Below are 20,635 nucleotides of genomic sequence, written 5' to 3'. Positions count from 1 at the left end.
TGATCTCTGAAAGTTGCTCACAAACTGAGCTGATTCACTAGATATAACACATTGCTCTGTTGCATGCGAAACTGCACACAACTCATAAACACTGGTTATCTGATTAACACCATAGTTAGCTAGAGATCGATCTTCCTAGACAACGCCTTTAGTTAAGCAGTGATAGCCGTAGCTGTATCCACTTCAAGAACTCCTGCTACCTTACCTTGTGGCAGTCTCTAGGGTGGTTACTGATATTCATTAGCAGCCATCAGTTCAATTAGCTCATAAGCTTCCTCATAGCTCTTTGCCCATAATGCTCCACCTGATACTGCATCGAGCATAGGTCTTGACTGTGCTCCCAAACCGTTATAGAAGCAATTGATGATCATCCAATCAGGCATTCCATGACGAGGACACTTCCTAAGCATCTCCTTGTAGCGCTCCTAAGCTTCACATAGAGATTCTCCCTATTGCTGCGCAAATTGAGTAAGAACATTCCTCATTGCAGCTGTCTTCTCCATAGGATAGAATTTAGTAAGAAATTTCTGAGCGAGATCCTCCCAAGTAGTGATATAACCTGCTGGTAGAAAGTGTAACCAGCACTTAGCTTTATCCCTCAGAGAGAAAGGGAACAGTCTCAGAGAACCCCTAAACTGGATTAAATTTTGTACCATCTGAATCATGCCAAGCTTGATTTCAAAGGTATTAGCTACGATCGCTGGCCTGACAATGCTAGATTGAATGTCATTTATCTTGGGTTGAGAAAAATCCATCAACGCTTTCGTTGGTGCTGCTTGATCTCTCATTATAATGAGTACCTGAAACATAAACAAGTTAACCATGAAAGTAAAAGAATCCGAGTCAGTGAACTTTAACGACCACTGATGTCAAACACATAAACTAAAAATTAACACAGAGTCCCCGGCAGCGGCGCCAAAAACTTGTTAGGGCGAAGACACACGCTAAAATTATACGCAAGTATACGCGTTTGCAAGTAGTATAAGATATAAATCAGATTCGTACCCATAGAGACTCGTTTTAGTTAACTTAAGATTATGCACTTATGCAACAATTGTATGGCTATCGCTCAATGCTAAGACTGTAACAAGTTGAGATATTTATAACTAAGATTAAACTAACATGCAATTAACTAAGAATAAATTGATTGAATTGACTATATGAGATAAACATGGAATTCTAACTTCATTAAATACTTCATTCAAAGTCATTGTTCTTAACCTTAGCATGCAATGGTGATGACAACTAATCAGATAACATAGAATTAGTAAACGTCAACTTTCATTGTACGAATAACCTGCTACCAGACATCAACAAAAGAGATAGAAGCTGAATAGACACTAATTATATTGAGACCCTATATGTCTATAGAATTTGACAACATAAAGGTTTAATGAACAAGTTATCTATCGTGATTACATAGGGCAAGTAAGATGGTTAAAATTACCTACGAATCATGCATAATAAATACATGAACCGATGCTAGCATGGCAAGTTCTAAATCTCTATATTCACTTTCGCTTCAATAGAGATTAACATGTTATCTTATATGTTAGCCACGCACATAAGATGAATAAGTACAACCAATACTAGGATATCAATCAGTCACCACACACCAAGATATTAAAATAAATTAACTATAGAAATCTAGAAGTAAATCCGTTAGAACCCCACGATAATGATTAGTTCATAATAGAACTCATCGTCACCATGGGTTCCAATGAAAACATGATATAAACCAATAAAAGAGTACTAGGGATCGTAGACAAATCGAAAACAAGCATCTGAAGTACAACTATAATGAAGAATATGAAAGTCTTCTTCTCCGTAGCCGTCTTGTGTTCTTCTAGGTCTTTGTATTGCTCTGCCTTGGCTCCTTGTTGTTAAAAACGTATTTTTATCACTATATATAAGCCCCTAGTGGACTTGGACCCTTAAAATCATCAAATCTACTAAAATTAGGATTCTGGGGCAAAAAGGGTGGGGCGGCCGCGCTCAAATCAGCGCGGGCGCGCTAGTTTTTTGGCAGAAAGGCGGGGCGGCCGTGCTTGGTTTCTGGATTTTTCCGCTGATTCTTCTTTTGGCCGTATCTTGAGTTCTGCTCGTCAAAATCAGGCGATTCAACTGCCCACACGAAGCTAACGAGATTCTATTAAACTTGAGAATGGACTAGGCTTTCAATTCTTATCTCTTTTCAGCATATTTCCTTGAAAAGCTCCTTTCTTCATTTAACTGATGCCTGAAATGCAATAACACAAAATCATATCAAAAATACCAACAACCTGTTTCCAAAACACCAACTTAAACTTGTAATGAAGCGTTCCAAGTAGATATTAAAATGATTATGTTTGGATTTATTTTTAGACATGTACACAGAGAAATACCTGGATAAAACGCTAATGATGTTAGGTCCATTTGAAGTACCCACTTCGCAAAAAGGTTTGAACTATAAGCATACGAAGTGGGAGTTTTTTAAATTTTAGTATCTTTAGTAGTCTGACACATGAAACACCCATAAACATAATGCATTTTTCTCTTTTTAAAATTCCCCTTTTGCCCCACTCTCTCATCACTTCTGGCTCTCGAATATGTTGACAACTATTCATAATTAAACCAAGATTTTTTTAATTATATTCGAAAAACTTAATTAATTCATCAGTGATACTCCTATTACGGGTAAATCTCGATAAATTAATACTTTCGGAACAAGTGAAATTATTAATTACGAAATATTATTTTAGCTATAAATTAATAATTTATTGATATATGCCTTTTAATTTTTTTAACATATATTTACAAATGCACACACACACACATACACACACTGAAATCTCCATTATTTGGTACCGTATATATACATATAGATACATATATGTATATATATATATAAAATGATATAGCTATAAATTAAAATGGCTTACTAGAACAATTATTGTATATCAACAATTGTTGATATATTGAAAACATGATATGTCTACACACATACACACACACTTGTTGTTCCAACAATTTTCAAATAGCTCGCTTTCAAATGAAAATGGCTTGATGGAACAGTTTGTTCCCCTTGAGTAATAGATCACTTGAACTCCAAAATCTCTGTTACTTGAACACTGAATTCCTTGAGTGGGTAAATTCTTTAGTTTCTTGAACAACCAAGTTCCCTAGAACACTCTACTCCACGATCACCAAGATCACCTTGTGACTAATTCAGCAACTACTCTTACAATATGAATAATATAAGATTTCAATAAATAGTTACAACTCAAACTATGGATTCTCTATATATATGTAATTTGAAATAATATCAATTAATGCTCAAGAGAATCAAGAAAGTTTTTCAATATAAATCTGAGAGTTGTATGTGTTTTTGATGTATGATCGACTTTTTAAACCAATACTATATTTGAATAAATAGAAACGGTCAAATAGTAATGTTTAAAAGTTTGAGAAACCGATTCTAACGTTAAGAAACAAATTCCAATGTTTAAGAATTGATATATAACGTAAATGTAAAAATGATTCTATACTCAAGGATGAGTTTATATATCAGTTGCTTCAGTTGGATTTTAAAATTCAATGAAAAGAAATCATACTCCAATTTATTAGGAAAATATTTTTGAATTTATTTGAATAAAGATATGAGTTTATATATATAGGGTAAGGCTCTAGAGAGATCCTCCTTATCAAGATAACTAGAGATATTTAATTCTAGCCATTAATTTAATTAAAATACTCTCAATCAAAGTGTATAATACATAATAGCAATTTGGTAGTATAATAGAACTTTCTGTAGTTATACGTGTAAAATCTATACAATACGTCATGAATAAGGCAAGAGAATCCAATCAAGAATTCAACATAACATGTAATTTTTTATTCATGAAAATATAATCCAATCAAATTATTATGTACTAATTCTCAATGATCGGAAGAAGCTCAGGATCTTGCTGTTCGGGTGTCATCAGTATTTGATGTGTTGTCAGGATTTGACACATCATCAGCATTTGGATGTCATCAGTATCTGAAGACAGTCAGCTTAGAAGATTTGTTCTGTTCCTTGTATTGTGGAATAGAAATCTCTTACGTCTGAGTTATAGGACTTTATCTATTTAGTTGAAGATATGTATCAGTTTCGATTAGCTTTTGATAATGCATATCCTAGATTGTTTAGTTGTAGCTGTGTATTATATAAACATAGTTTTGGTCATAACATAGTGAATTAACTTGAGCATTATACGACCTAGTAGCTCTCAAGAACATCAGTATTTCTTGAGAGAGTTTTGTAACAGTTTTTATCAGAAATATAAAAAGTTGTTATATTTTCTAACTTGTTCAAAACATGTATACATTTGTATCCAACCCCCTTAAACAATTGTATCTTTACTGGGCAACAATTGGTATCAGAGCGGACTGATGATTCACTATCAGAATCGATCTAAATATTTCTCTGAACAAGTATGAAAGTATCAAAATCCCCATTCTGAAGAAGGCTGAATATCCTACATGGAAAGTGAAGATGCTCATGCACTTGGAAGCTACAGATTGAGACTATCTCGATGTAATCAATGATGGACCTTACAAGCCAACAAAATTGGTACCTGCAACTCCTACTATTGATGAACATCTCCAGCTGAAGGAGAAGAGTGAATGGACACCAGAAGAGAAAGTTGTTGTACGGAAAGATGTAAAGGTAAGAAATATTTTGCATAACAGTCTTGATTCTGTGATGCCAAACAGGGTTATAGCCTACAAGACTGCCAAAGAAATCTGGGATGCCCTTGAGACTCAATGCCAAGGAACCACAACCATCAAGAAGAACAGAAGGGTTGTCTTAGTTCAAGAATATGAACATTTCGAGGCAAAGAATGATGAGAGTCTCACAGATGTCTATGATAGGTTTCTTACTCTGCTCAATGACCTATCTTTGGTGGAAAAGATGTATGATCTTGAAGATTCAAACACAAAGTTTCTGAGAGCTCGAAGTAAGGAATGAGAGACACAGACCTCAATCATATGACACTAGTATGATCTGGAAACACTCTGGATGAAATCTATGGCATGCTGAAGACTCATGACTTGGAAGTTCAGCAAAGGAAATAGAGGAAAAGCATCAAGGCAAAATCAGCTGCCTTAAAGGTGAATGCTAAAGCTTCAAAAGACAAGATTATGGAAGCTACAGGGAAGAAGAATTATCTGCCAAAATCAGATACTGATGATTCATCTTCAAATCCTGATGATGATACTGATTCTAAAACTGATGGGAACATGACAGATTCTGATGTCATGCAAATTGCGGCTATGATGGTTAATGGTTTCAAGAGGATGCAATTCAGGAAGTCTCAGAAGAATAGAAGCTTCAGGAAGAAGTTTATTGGGGGGAAAGGAATCCTTCTGGAAGAAGAGAAGGAAAAGATGTGAAAGCTAGAAAAGTAGACAGGTCAAAGATCAAGTGCTACAATTGTGATGAACCTGGCCACTTTGCTATTAATTGCAGGAAGTCAAGAAATGACAAAGGGAAGAACAAAGCCTTGATCACATCAAGCAAGGACTGGATGGACTCTACTGGCTCTGAAGCTGAAGGAACAAATTATGCACTGATGGCGATTTTTGATAATCCTGCTTCTCCTGATTCTAAGGTATCAACATCCTTCTTTTCTCTTCATACTGAGGATATATCTGAATTGAAATCTATTCTTAAATCTGTGCATGGTAATTTTAAGAATAAGACTCTAGAAAATGATAGACTTATAACTGAAATTGAGATCTTAAAATCTAGGAATGAACAATTAGAGTCAGACTTAATAAATCAGATTAAATTGAAGAAAGAATGTAAAAGAGTTAAACATACAGTAAAGATCCTTGAGGCTAGATACAGTATGTTAGAAAAAGATTTAGAAAATGAGAGAGAAACCCTTAAATCCTGGACTGATTCAGGCAAAAAGGTTCATGAGATGATCTTAAAGAAAAACTGGAAAGAATGCCTTGGCTATAAAGATGGAATTAAAGATGTTGACACTGAAACTAAAATTACCCTTAAGACTCCTGTTAAGTTTATCTCTTCAGAAAACAATGAACCCAAATCAACCTTTGAAAAGGGTTCAACATCTACATATCAGAAAAAGAAAGTAAATGATAAAAATCAAAGTGAGGAAAACAAAGAAACCATTAAGACTGTTAAGAAATAAAAGAATATAGGACTTTTGTCTAAAGGACAACTGAAAAAGAAATTATCTGAAGTTACTGATAAACCTCAGATAAAAAGTCCAAAAAGAAACAGGAATGGTAAGCAAGGTGTATCTAAAGATTCCAAGTATAAGGTTGCTCCCAATGCTACTAGAAAAACTTGTTTTAACTGTGGAAATACTAATCATCTTGCTATTGATTGTAGAAGGAGTATGAAAAAGAAATCTGCTATTCTTGAGTCTATGTTTGGGGTAGATTAGCATTTTATAAACCACAAAATCCTTATTTTAACTGTGGTAGTAGTTGGCATTCAATTTACACTTGTAGTTCTTATTATAAGCTATATCACAATTTTTATGAACCTTTGCCTAAATTTAATAAAACTGCTTATGTGTTCAATTCTGCAAGTTCTACTAAATCTGCTTCTGATAAAACAAATTCTATCAAAGAAAAACCTGTCAAAATTGATTCTGAATCACATAAACTTAAGTTGTTCAAAACAAGGGCCCAAAAAGTGTGGGTCCTTAAAAATCCTTTTAATTAATCATCTCTCTGATTTCAAGGTAACGGGAAGAACATTCTTGTCTTGGACAGTGGATGTTCTGGACACATGACTGGAAATAAAACCCTGTTGTCAGAATTTGAGAGGAAGGCTGGCCCAGATGTATCTTATGGGGATGGAAACATTGGACACACTCTGGGATATGGAAACTTGATAATTGGAAAGGTGGTAATAGAAAATGTGGCTTTGGTGGAAGGATTGAAACACAATCTACTGAGCATTAGTCAGATCATTGATAAAGGTTACCATGTGGTGTTCTATGACTCTCACCGTGAAGTTGTTCACATCAAGAAAAAGAATTTGTCTTGAAAGGATATAGACATGGTAACATATATGAAACAAGGCTGCATGAAAGTCTTGAGAAGGAAGCTACTTGCCTTATCTCTAAGGCATCAGCAGATGAAAGTTGGAATTGGCATAAGAAGCTCTTACATATGAACTTCAATTCTATAAATGAACTTGCCAAGAAGGAGCTAGTGAGAGGACTACCAAATATTATATATTCGTCTGATGGTCTTTGTGATGCCTGCCAAAAGTCCAAACAAAGAAGAGTATCCTTCGAAAGCAAAACAGAAATCTCCATCACCGAACCATATCACATGCTATACTTGGATCTCTTTGGACCAGTGAACATAATGTCAATCAACAAGAAAAGGTACACACTTGTAATTGTTGATGATTTCACTAGATATGCCTGGGTTTATTTTCTACACAGGAAGGATGAGACTCAAGAAATTCTTCTGGATCATGTAAAGCAAATTGAAAATGGAATAAAATTCAAAGTGAAAATTCTGAGAAGTATTAATGGCACTGAGTTCAAGAATTCAAAGATAGAGGAAATCTGCAAGTACAAAGGTATACAACAACAATTCTCAGCTCCTGGTACACCTAAAAAAATGGTGTTGTTGAGAGGAAAAACAGAACCTTGATTGAAGCTGGCAGAACTCTGCTAGAAGAAGCCAAATTACCCACTTACTTCTGGGCTGAAGCAGTAAACACAACCTGTTACACTCAGAACATCATTCTGATAAACATACATGGTGTAACTCCTTATCAGATGCTGAAAGAAAAGAAGACAAGTCTGAAACATCTCCATATATTTGGATGTAAGTGCTTTTATCTAAGGACTCACACTGATCAGCTAGGAAAATTTGAATCAAAACCTGATGAAGGAATCTTTGTTGGATATGCACCATCAAGAGTATATCAAGATTTCAATCTGAGAATAAATACTATAGTTGTATCCATCAATGTGTCTTTTGATGATAGAAAGATTCCCGGATTTGAAGAAGACTCTCATGAAAGATTGATTTTTGAGAATGAAAATGCACTGCTGGACTCTGTATCAGACTCCAATAAATCATCAATCACTGATGATCTAAGTGCTGATACTCCTTCAGATCCTGAAGATGATCCATGTAATGATGAACCTGCACATGTTGAGGGGGAGCAACAACAAGATTTAACTGATGATACCAACATAGAAGAATCAACTCAAGGTTCTTCTCAATCTGATCAAATGAAATCCAATGCTGACACGATATCAGGAGAGCATGAGTCAAGTGTTAATACTTCATCGGGAGATAACAGCACTGACTCAGGGGGAGCCTCAAATGCATTTGATGAGGCACATGATTCAGGGGGAACATCTAGCTCTAGAAGAATATTTCCTCATGCCAGAAAATGGACCAAAGATCACACTCCTGATCTGATCATTGGAAATCCTGATGAAGGTGTACAGATAAGGAGTGCAACTCAAAATAAATGTCTATATCATAATCTACTTTTAAAAGAAGAACCAAAGAAAGTAGAAGATGCACTCAAGGATGTAGACTGGGTCATAGCTATGCAAGAAGAGTTGAATGAGTTTGAAAAAAATGAAGTATGAAAGATGGTGCCTAGACCTAAAAACAGGTCAATTGTAGGCACAAAGTGGGTCTTTAGAAATAAGACTGATTCTGATGGAACCATTGTCAGAAACAAGGCTCGATTAGTGGCTAAAGGTTATTCTCAACAGGAAGGCATTGACTATGATGAGACATTTGCTCCTGTTGCTAGGCTGGAAGCAATCAGAATCTTCTTGAGTGCATTTCTCAATGGAGAACTTGAAGAAGAAGTCTATGTTGAACAACCACCAGGTTTTGTGGATCCTAAACATCCTGACTATGTTTATAGACTTGACAAAGCACTCTATGGACTGAAGAAAGCACCTAGAGCATGGTATGAGACCCTTGTACCATTTCTACTTGAAAGTGGATTCAAAAGAGGTACAATAGATAAATCCTTATTTTATCTAAATAAAGGTAAAGATTTGCTTTTAGTTCAAATTTATGTGGATGATATCATTTTTGGATCAACTAATCAAATATTGTGTGATAAGTTTTCAAAGTTGATGCAATGAAGATATCAAATGAGTATGATGGGAGAGATGAGCTACTTCTTAGGCTTGAAAATTAAACAGACTGATAATGGCATCTACATTAATCAGTCCAAGTACACAAAGAATCTGCTGAAGAGGTTTAATATGCAAGAAAGTGCAACTGCAAGTACTCCTATGGCAATTGCTACAAAACTTGATCCTCATGATGGTACAACAGTTGATGTCACAGGCTACAGAGGTATGATTGGTTCTCTTTTATACCTAACTGCTAGTAGGTCAGACATTATATTTGCCACTTTTTTGTGTGCAAGATTCCAGGAAAATCCTAGGGAGCCACATCTTATTACAGTTAAGAGAATCTTTCAATATCTCAAGGGCACTACATCACTTGGTCTATGGTATGCAAGGGAAGCTGATTTTGAACTGTGTAGATATTCAGATACTGACTTTGCTAGATGTAAAATAGACAGGAAGAGCACCTCTGGCAGTTATCAGTTTTTGGGAGGAAGACTAGTCTCCTAGTTCGGTAAGAAACAGAAATCCATTTCTACTTCAACTGCTGAAGCTGAATATATTGCAGCTGGAAGCTGCTGTGCTCAGCTATATGGATGAAAAACCAGCTCATGGACTATGGATTATCATTTTCTAAAATTCTTATTTACTGTGATAATCAAAGTGCTATTGCTATGATAGAGAATCCAGTGCAACACTCTCTCACCAAACATATTAGTATCAGATATCACTTTATAAGAGAGCATGTCATGGAAGGAACCATTGAGCTCCATATTGTTCCTACTGATCTGCAGCTGGCTGACATCTTCACAAAGCCATTACCTGAAACAACATTTACAAAGCTTGTCAATGAGCTTGGAATGGTTAGTTGGGACAAATAATTTCCTGTTAATTTTTATTTGGTCAAATTCTGATGAATAATGATCAAATACTGATATGTCCTAAATAATAATTGACAATATTTTGTTAGAATTTTTTGATGTATTTTATTCTATGCATGATAAATTAAGTGAATTTATTTGCTAAATGTGCATGTATGAAATTATATCATTGTCATCATTACTAGTCGGTCTAGGGAGACACGCATAAATCAGATTTTTTTGATTAGATCATTAAGTTAACTCTTTAGTTAATAATTAATCCAACTCAAGGTCTCTTGATATTCCCTCTCTCTCCCTTGGTTATTTAACCATCATTACTCGTCCAGTCATATCATCTCATATTTTCACACAAAACGATCTTCTCTCTTTCATTTTTCACTATTCTCTCCCTATTACAAAAATGGTTCTTTTCAACATGTTCATGAACTATGAAAACTTCAACGTAGAGATCAGCTGCAATGACTAGCAGCAGGAATGGTACATCACTGCCATTCCTGATGAGGTGTGGAACTCGATTTCACATGAGATCTCGACGGAACTCTTGTTCTTCGAGATGGAGTATCGTCCTCATCTCGATCGCTTGGAAGAAGCACGGCGAGAAGCTCTTCGTCAGCAGGAACAGATCATCCATCAATCAACAAATTTCAACATCAACAGTCTTAGTTCTTCGACTAAGACTGTTGAAGTTCTTTTTAGACTAGGACTATCTTGTAATTTATTTTGCATACAATCAACAAATTTCATGAAATGTACTCATCTGATATATTACTGAAATTTCTTTTGATTGCAAGATTTAGTCTATGCTTATTTCGCTTTGTATGCATGTGAATGTTCTTAATTGTAGCATGTTAATCTTTACATCATCCACGATGATTATTTTGATTAAAATTGTGGTTTTCTAATAATTTGTGATGCTTTGACAAACAACTGTTGAATTTGAATCGATATATCCTGATTTTGTCAAATCCTGACAGAAAAGAGGTCTCAAATATTGACGACAGGTCAACATGTTCTAATTCAGATTATTAGTAATAATTAATTTTTGAGTAGTTTTATTGCTAAAATTAAGTGTCTCACTTAATTAATGGTTAATGGTGGATTATCTGATAAACAAATTTCTACAGTTGTGTCTTGACAAATCTGTACGTATTTTGTCTTTACTTCCACAATTTACTCCACCGTCAAATTCAGTTACTCAGTAATTGTTACCTGTCCGATGTCAAATTCACTAAATCACCTTCTTCATATGAATGTGTTATATATACTCCAGAGTAGCAAAGCTATATAACCACAAGAACTTCTGTGATACAATTTATCATACACATAGCTTTATTATTTACATCTCACTTATATTCTCTCTCACAAGCTACACACATCATGACATCGTCTGAAGTTTCACCGCTCTTCAGCCAAACCACAATCATTCATGGAAATATATTTGGCACTAATAATTATTTAGCTCTGCTTACACATCAGCAGCTACCGTCATCCTTTCATGACATTCAGGATTTCCTACTACAATGTTCAATTGGGTATGCTCTTACGAATCCTATCAAGGTGTCATACATGGCTGTAATGTAGGTATGGAATACAGCTTTAGTTAATGCAACAAATACTGGCTTTTCTTTTAAGTATAAGGGCCACATGTATGTGGTTGATGCTGATGTGCTGCTTCAAGCTTTGAGATTGCCTGCCCTTGATGGTGCTCCTGATACCTATACCACTGAGCAGCTGTTTGATATGCTAAGGACTTTAGGCTATAAAGGAGAAATCACAACCATTGGAAAACTGGAAAGGACAAAACTGAAAAGAGAATAGAACTTTTTCTTTGATTGCATCAGTAGGTGTTTCTTGAACAAAACAACAAATTTTGATGCTCTTCCATCCATTTCTCTGAAAATTGGGTACTCTCTTCTTTACTCTAGTAATTTTGATTATGGTATTACTATACTACAATTCATAATTGCTAGGAGAGCAGATGCATCAGGAGTTATAGGGTATACTAGATTTCTACAACTGATTTTCAATTTTCTATGCCTTAATGCTATTTTTGATGATGATAAATTACTTCCTGTTTTTCAAATTTCTGAAAAAGCAATCACTGATCATATTAAAAGGGATGAAAATAATAAATTTTCAGGACCTCCCTTCCTGCCTAGAGAGATTAGGCAATTTCTGTTAAGAAATAGACCTACACCTACACAAGTGCCTACAAATTCTGATGTTGGCACCTCTGTCATAGTTCCTGATGCTGAGAATCAAGAAACTAACCATCTTGTTTCTAACCCAAGCATTTCTTCTTCCAAACAGTAAACACACCGTGCTTCTAAATTAGCCTCCTGTGCTGTCTCTCAAAAGACATCAGTTGTAACAAAGAAAAGGCTAGTTAAGAAATCTGTCACATCTGGACAGAAAGCTACACAAGCCTCACTGAGTGAGAATTGGAAGAAAGAAGAATATTTTCCAATCAGGAAAAGAAGACTGATCATGCAAGATGATTATAACTCCGATGATCAGATGCCAATAGGGTCTTTGTCGAAAACCAAGAAATCCACTGTTAAACATCCTGATGACTCTGTTGACACTACTGGAACCAAGGAGCTAAGTACTGATGTTATTGTTCTGCTCCACAAGCTTCCAGTGATCAAAGCAACTTTTATGCTCAAGACAACTGAAAAGAGCAAGTTAAAAAGAAAAAGTGAAGAAGTAGTTGGCTACATCAGAAAGAAGAAAAAGACTCAGCCTCTTGCTAAGGATGTCAGTATACAAGAACCTAAGTCTCCAAGGGATTTAGCAACTGCAACACATCCAGTCACACAAGAACCATCTTCTCAAAGGGAAGATACAGACAAAGAGGCTACGTAAATCATTGTTGATATTGCTCAGAGTGATCTTCTTGTTGACTCTGTTCAACTACTACTGGAAAAGAAAGCTCATCAGGAGGTACTGTCAAAGGTGGATGCAATCATAAATGATCCTATTTTTAAGAAGAGCACACAAGAACCTTCACCAAGCATTACTGAAGCAGCTCACATTTCTCAGACTCCACAAGAACCATCAGTTCAAAGTACTGATGTTGGTCTCTCACCTCCTCTTGACAAGTCAAATCCTGATGTTACATTAGCTCCTACTGAGTTTCATCTTTCAACTGAACTAGCTACTATTGATGATCCCCCACTGATTTCTAGTTTGCAAAAGCATCCTGATGTGCTGTTTGTTCCTCCACTATCATCACTTCCACTTGAGGACTCACCTTCAGGTATTGCTAAATTTCTCATATGTTCTCATGTTTGTATGATTATAAATAGTCTCTTCTTTAAGGTTACCTCTATTTATATGACAAGCATACTACTCTTCTCAGCCATCTCTTATTTCTTTGCTCAATGTGTGATTGAGCCTTTCTGTGAGACTGTGTGAAAATATCATGTGAGAAAATTAATTTTTTGAGTGGCGGTCTCCTGTACTGGCAAAAGTAGAGGTAGCTTTGAGACAAGAATCTTATAAGTTTTTTTTCTCTTACTTATAAAGTTTCTTCTATGAGAACCATATTACTCTTAAAAGTAATATATTATGTGAGAAGTGATGAGATCACTTGAAAAGAAAAGAGATATTTAGGGGTTACCATTTTTCTGTTTCAGGATCTCATCAGCCACATGCACCTATTGCAAAGGATTTCTTTGAAGGCAAGGCAATTCTGCCTAATTCTGCAAATTCTTCTAAGGGTCTGTCTGATTCTGATAATGACAGTGATAAGGATGATTCTGACACAGCTCAGCTTAAGACTGCAATTGATGCATCTAAGAAGTCCAATATTGGTTCTTCTTCACATTTTAATGAAAATCCTTCATATTACAGTGCTGATGCTGAGCATTTTTGACAGACATAATGGGATTTTAAATGGAGATATGCAAATACTTCTATCTCATCTGTTGTTGGCTTGCAACATATTCATCCCGCCTATGATGAAATTCAAACTCCTGATCTGAAGTTGCATCTTAAGGCCTCCACTATTTCTGTCAGAGGAATTCACTCTGACCTTGATGATATGAAGAAGTCTCATGCCGATGTCAAAGAAAAAATTAATGGATTTATGCTCCACACACCTACCTCAGCTAAAGGTGTTGTTCAATCTCAAAACAGCATGGACTCTAGACTTTCCTCCATGGAAGATAAGGTCTCTTCTATAGCTGACAAACTGGATGTCCTGTTTTCTCTTCTTTCAAATACTGATGCCAAAAAGGGGGAGAAGATAGTTGCTACAAAATGTACACCAGATTCTATTCAGATAAAGGATAAAGATATTGATGACGATGGTGATAAAAATCTAGTTACAGACGTTCAAATTGCTTCTACTGCTCAATGACCTCAACATTCCAAGAAGACTAGTTCTTCAGGATAAGGGAAGTTTATTGGTGCTCATAAAACTAAGCACAAGACTACTACTGATGCTCTTGAGGATGATAATGTTACAATCTCTAATTTAGCAGATGCTAAAGGGTTATTCTTTCCTAACAGACATAAGAAAACAGGTGAACAGATTATCTTGTACTACAAATACAAAAGGTTTGAACAAAAGAATGCTAGGAGTGCTCTTGGGTCTATAACTGAAGAGATTCCTGATCTAACAGTTGAAGAAGCAGTTATGCAACAAAAGGAGTTAATGGATCAAATTGAAGCTGAAGCTAACACTTCTAAAGGAAGAGGAAGATGAAGGACTTCTAAACCAAGTCAAGTGACTGCATTTAATTCTGTATTTCTGAATGTTCTATCTAGTGAAGGTTATGTTCCTGTACAAGGACATGAAGGAGCTAAAGAAGTTCAGAAGCCAGGATAGTTGATTGTTCAAAGGAAGAAAAGATCAGCCACTGACATTGATCAAGCTGATATAGCAAATCAGAATGTAACTCCTGAAGCAGACACAAATCCTGAGGTAAAAGCAGATCCTGATGATGTGAACCTGATAACTGATTTTGACTCTGATGAAAAGGTGATCGAAGCATTAAATGAGTCAACTATTACTACAGTAGTCACTCCTCATAATTCAGAGGTTGATGAAAAAGAAAGAGTTGACAGGAAGAAAGCTGATCAAGCATGCAAAGATTATGTGCAGAGAGTTTTAAAATCAAAGAGAGAGCTATGGCATAAAACAAAAGGAAAGATTCATGATTTGTCTACAAGTTATGCTCTTCTCAGCAAGAAGGATAAAAAATGGAAAGACATTTATACATTCGATTATCCTAAAGGGTTCAAGCATGTTGAATTTGTGTGAGCAGGGTTAAGGGATTCTATTTCAGAGCAGGAAGATGTTGATAAGTCCATCAAGAAACCTTCTTGGATGGAATATAATGAAAAACTGAAACTTGTCAAATCTCGAACCAGAGGAGGCATTGGTCATTCTGAAATGGAGATTCTAAGATCTGATCTGCTGGATACAAATACTCTGACTGAAAATCTTGGTGAAAGAGTTTCTCCTTCAGATCTTGAGAAAGTTGAAGATGTGAAGATTCTTTGTAGAAACATAAATGATAATGATGTTAGAGAAGAGATTATGTACTTCTTGAGGGATGGTAAAGTAAATAGCTTTACATTGCAGCAACTCTTGATGAAGACTGGGACAGAATTGAAGTACATTCACTATCTTCTTAGAGTTGAGAATGGTGTTACCAGAAATTGGTCTTCTATGATACTTGAAGTCATCAGAAGAAGAGTCATGACAAAAGATGATAAATACAATGGTGATTATGTTCTTATGTACAGAACTTATACTGGTTAAGAAATGAAGATGAAAAAGGGAGCTGCAGTTCTAAAAGTTTTTCTCAAGAATCCTCAGTTATCTTTCAGTCCTGATCATGAAGATGTCAGTTTAAGCTTTATATTGATTGGTGATCTTGAGATAAACAAAAGCTCAATTTCTAAATTAAGATCATCTATTTATCAGCTTGGAAAAGAAACTGAAGAGAAGAGAGAGTTGAAGAAAAAGCTTATAAAAGTCCTACAAGACAAGGAGGAAGAAAGATTAAAAAACTTTCTGGAAACAACTGTCAGTTATCTGAAGATACTGAAGTAAGCTTTACTCCTTGTACATTTTATAGTTGGTTTTGGCATCATTGAGAATGGAATTTGTGCTTCATTACATTAAGCATAAATTGGGGGAGATTGTTACGTACTGATTCATAATGATCAGAAGAAGCTCAGGATCTGGCTATTCGGGTGTCATCAATATTTGATGTGTCGTCAGGATTTGACACGTCATCAGCATTTGGATGTCATCAGTATCCGGAGACAGTCAGCTTAGAAGATTTGTTCTGTTCCTTGTATTGGAGAATAAATATCTCTTACGTCTGAGTTATAGGACTTTATCTATTCAGTTGAAGATATGTATCAGTTTCAGTTAACTTTTGATAATGCATATCCTAGATTGTTTAGTTTTAGTTGTGTATTATATAAACACAGTTTACGTCATCACATAGTGAATTAACTTGAGCATTATACGACCTAGCAGCTTTTAAGAACATCAGTATTTCTTGAGAGAGTTTTGTACCAGTTTTTATCAGAAATATAAAAAGCTGTTATATTTTATTACTTATTCGAAACATTTATACAATTGTATCCAAACCCCTAAACAATTGTATCTTTACTGGGCAACACAAATATATGATTTTAAATCACAATCGATTCTCCTATTTTTGGAATGATTTCTCACATTAATTAAATAAGAGTTTACAATCATGAGATATTGACAAAAATAATACCAGATTCTTTTACTTAAAATTAAATCCATTATAGTTGCCTTCATAATAATATAAGTTTTTAAAAACAATGGCTAGAATATAATTTAAGATAATATTAAGATTCTATTAAGAATTTAAAATTATATTAAGATTCTACTAAGATTATATTACAGATTCTATAAACTTTATAATATCTTAGATAGAATTATAATTTATATTGAAGAATATTATAATCTTAAAATCCAGGAGACTAAAAGAGTATATTTATTTTAAAGTTTTAGGTGACAGTTGATATTTGAAGTGGACAATACAGAAAAAATCTTTGAAAAAATATTGTCTCCCGAATAAAATAAAAGAGTCTTAAAGTTCTGCTAGGTGTGTTAATCATTTCTAGTTATTCATTATTGTGAACAAACATTAAAGAATTTTTTTATAAACACATAAAAAAAAGAAAAAAATGACAAAAATACCTCTTTTTTATATCCTTTTGCCCAAAATACCTATTCTGAAAAAAATGTGTCCAAAATACCCATCAAATACTCCACTGATACTGGAGTATCAGGATGATATGCCACTTTCAATGGAGTATCAGGATGATACTCCTTTGTCAATAGAGTATCATGGCAGATACTCCTCTGTCAGTGAAGTATCAGTCCTGATACTCCACTCCTAGTGGAGTATTACTTTTAATTTTTTTTTAAAAATATTTTTTAAAAAATAAAATAAAATTTTAAAATTTTAAAATTTTAGATGATACTCCACTGACAAAAGAGTATCTCACATGTTACTCCACTGACAAAGGAGTATATGGGTCGATACTCCACTGACATAGGAGTATATGGGTTGATACTCCACTAACAAAGGAGTATCATTCTGATACTCCTATATTAGTGGAGTATCAACGGGATATTCCACTGACAAAGGAGTATCTGGTGGGTATTTTGGATACCTTAAAATTCTGGTGGGTATTTTGGGCGATTGTTATTTAAAAATGGTTATTTTGATATTTCATCCCATAAAAAATTATATGATTAATAATTAATAATGGAATTTTTAGACTTGTTCTACAAGGTTATATAAATTATTTTAAAACTTGTTATTTATGAATAAAATAAGTACCATTAAAAAGTACCTTAAGATTATTTTAAAATTTTAAAATTATAAATGAGATTCTACTTATATTATGATTCTACTAAATATTTAAATATTTCATGTGAACAAACAATCGGTTGAATATCTTGAAGAAACTAGCTTAATAAAATTTTAGGTTTTTGAATTTCAAATGACTCTCTACTTTTTTAAAGTGTAGTCATTAAAATTTTAAAATATTTATAATGTTAACTAAATTAACATTGAAGAATCTTATAATTAATTTTATGAATATAAAAAAAAATTAAACATCTAAAAGTAAAAATTACAGAAATTATGGAGACATAAACTATTTTATATACTTAATACTTAAAAATGGAATTTTAAATTATACTAAATGATCTACAAGGTTCTATTAATCATTTTAAAATTTACCATTGTTTATCATATATTTTATGAAAAATTTTATATTAATTAAAAATATCATTAAAATTTCATTAAGAATTTAAGATTATATTAAATTCTTCAAAGATTATATTAAAATTATACTAGGAATTTTGATTATATTAAGATTCTATTAAGAATTTAATATTATATTAATATTTTTCTAAAATATATAAATTTTTAGATTATATAAACTAATACTTTAAGATTGTTTGTAAATTTAAGATTATGTAATCTCGAATTCTTATAAATTTATGTAAACCAGTTTAAACTAATAAAGTAATAAAGTAATTTTAAGATTCTACTAAATTTAACTAAATTCTTAAAAGTTATAAGTTATTTCAATTAGTGGATGTATAAAATATCTCAAATACTCTCGTCTAACTTATAAAAATAACAAATATTATGATAAATATTTCGAGAAACATGTAACGTCGTAGAGAATCTCTAAAATTTAAAAAATTGTTATTGAAAATAATACATGTAGTTTTTATTAAAAATATTATAAATTTGTTATTAAAATGCTAATAAATTTTTCAAACACACTTTAAATTCAAAAAAAGTGTAAATTTTGTATTTTTAAAACACGTTAAAGAACCTCATAAATGTAAATTTAGAAATTTTTATATCCAAATTATTAATTTTATAGAAATGCCAAATAGCCAAAATTCGTTCACAGTTCCAAAATGTCACGCGACATATTATAATTGATTAATTAATTAGATGAAACCCATACATTCACATCAATAATCACTCATTAAAATATCTCAAAATGATCATTTTGGGTTCGAATCCCACGGGAGAAGAATTTATGATTATGCCTCCTAGACCAGAGTCTGTCGCTTAAATGCGATTTACCTTGGTTCACGTGATTTGCACGCTATTGCGGGAGCCCGTGGGGTTTACCCAGTGCGCACCCGAAGGGTAGCGACTGTGGGTTCCCTAAGATAAAAAAATGGCCCGCAAGAATTGGCTCATTTGGTTAAAGAGAGGATAATTATCCTCTTGGTCATAGGTTCGAATCCCACAGGAGGAGAATTTGTGATTATGCCTCCTGAACCAGATTATGTCGCTTAAGTGCGGTGCGGTTTAACTTGGTTCACGTGATTTGAAGGCTATTACGTGAGCCCGTGGGTTTACCCAGTACGCACCCAAAGATAGTGTCTGCAAGTTCCCTACGATAGAATAGGGGTAATATGCTCTTGTATATTATTTTTTGTTGATATATGAATTATTTTTCAAGAGATAAGATTCTCAAGTTAATTTTTGGGTAAGATTTTCTTAAATATTCTAATTATATATTGTAGGATTCTTGTTTTATATAGTATGTTTATTAATAAATTAAAGAAATCCTATTTTAGTAAAATTAACAAAGTATGTTTATGATTATACTAATCTTAAATTATAAGTTATAAGAATTATTAAACATATAAAATATCCCAAATCAATAATATATTAAATTAGGAAAAGAATACGAGTTATTATATAAGTTATTAAAATTCTCAAAATATTTTGATCCACCAAAATCATTTCTTTTCTTTTGTGAGGAAAGGTCTTTACAAAGTCTCTCTAGTGTTCTTTTTTTAATTTTTTTAATAATGATTGTCATCATTTAATTCATTTTCATAAATAATTGATTTTGTAATTTTTTCCCCGAGTTTTATTATAACCACTTCCCATTATTCACAAAACAGAGTTCTAAGTTTTAAGTCAAGAGATTATCTTAACTAAGTTCTGATAATATTACATTTAACTAAGATCTAATAATATTAATTAAATTAATAAAAAAGAAAAGATTTTCTTTCGTGTTTCACCAAATATTTAAGAGAATCTTATTCTTAAAAATCATTATTCTTAATAATTTAAAAAAGAATTAAAGATTCACTTAAGTCATTGCCTATATATAATTATATTTTTTTATTCACCTTTTAAGATGAGATGAAAAACCTAGTAAAGTGTAAAATTATATATTTTAAATTATGCACATTATATTTTATGATACCTTTTACTTAAAAAAATACTTAAAATATGACAAATATAAACATTTCACCATACATTTTTACATTTGTAAAGACCATTCTCCAAATTTATTCACATGTCGCGGTTCTAACTACATTAGTTTTTTTTTATAAAAAAAACTACATTAGTTTAGTTACTAAGAAAATGATAGATAGACGTATTGTCTACGAGGTAAATCACATGACACGTGATATCTATAGAACTAACATGATCAAATTTAAACGTTGCAACATGTTTTTTCGCAAATTTTAAACAAAAAATTCGTGTTTAAGAATTTAAATAAATTTCAATCCAAATTTTAGATATTTTGGATCTAAATGATTTTAAAGAAAAA

At 33.2% G+C, this 20,635-nt stretch overlaps 1 non-coding gene across 1 annotated transcript; it reads left to right on the top strand.

The window, feature by feature from the left end:
• Positions 1-381: 381 nt before the first annotated feature.
• On the top strand, positions 382-488 carry LOC141722413 (small nucleolar RNA R71). The gene has a single exon (XR_012575432.1). It is a non-coding gene; the product is annotated as a small nucleolar RNA R71 (small nucleolar RNA).
• Positions 489-20,635: the final 20,147 nt, after the last annotated feature.

The sequence above is a fragment of the Apium graveolens genome, chromosome 4 (assembly GCF_009905375.1).
Source record: "Apium graveolens cultivar Ventura chromosome 4, ASM990537v1, whole genome shotgun sequence".
In the NCBI taxonomy this organism is placed as follows: Eukaryota; Viridiplantae; Streptophyta; class Magnoliopsida; order Apiales; family Apiaceae; genus Apium; species Apium graveolens.
The sequence above is the reverse complement of the archived record's forward strand: the minus strand, read 5'-3'. Positions and strand labels throughout refer to the sequence as shown.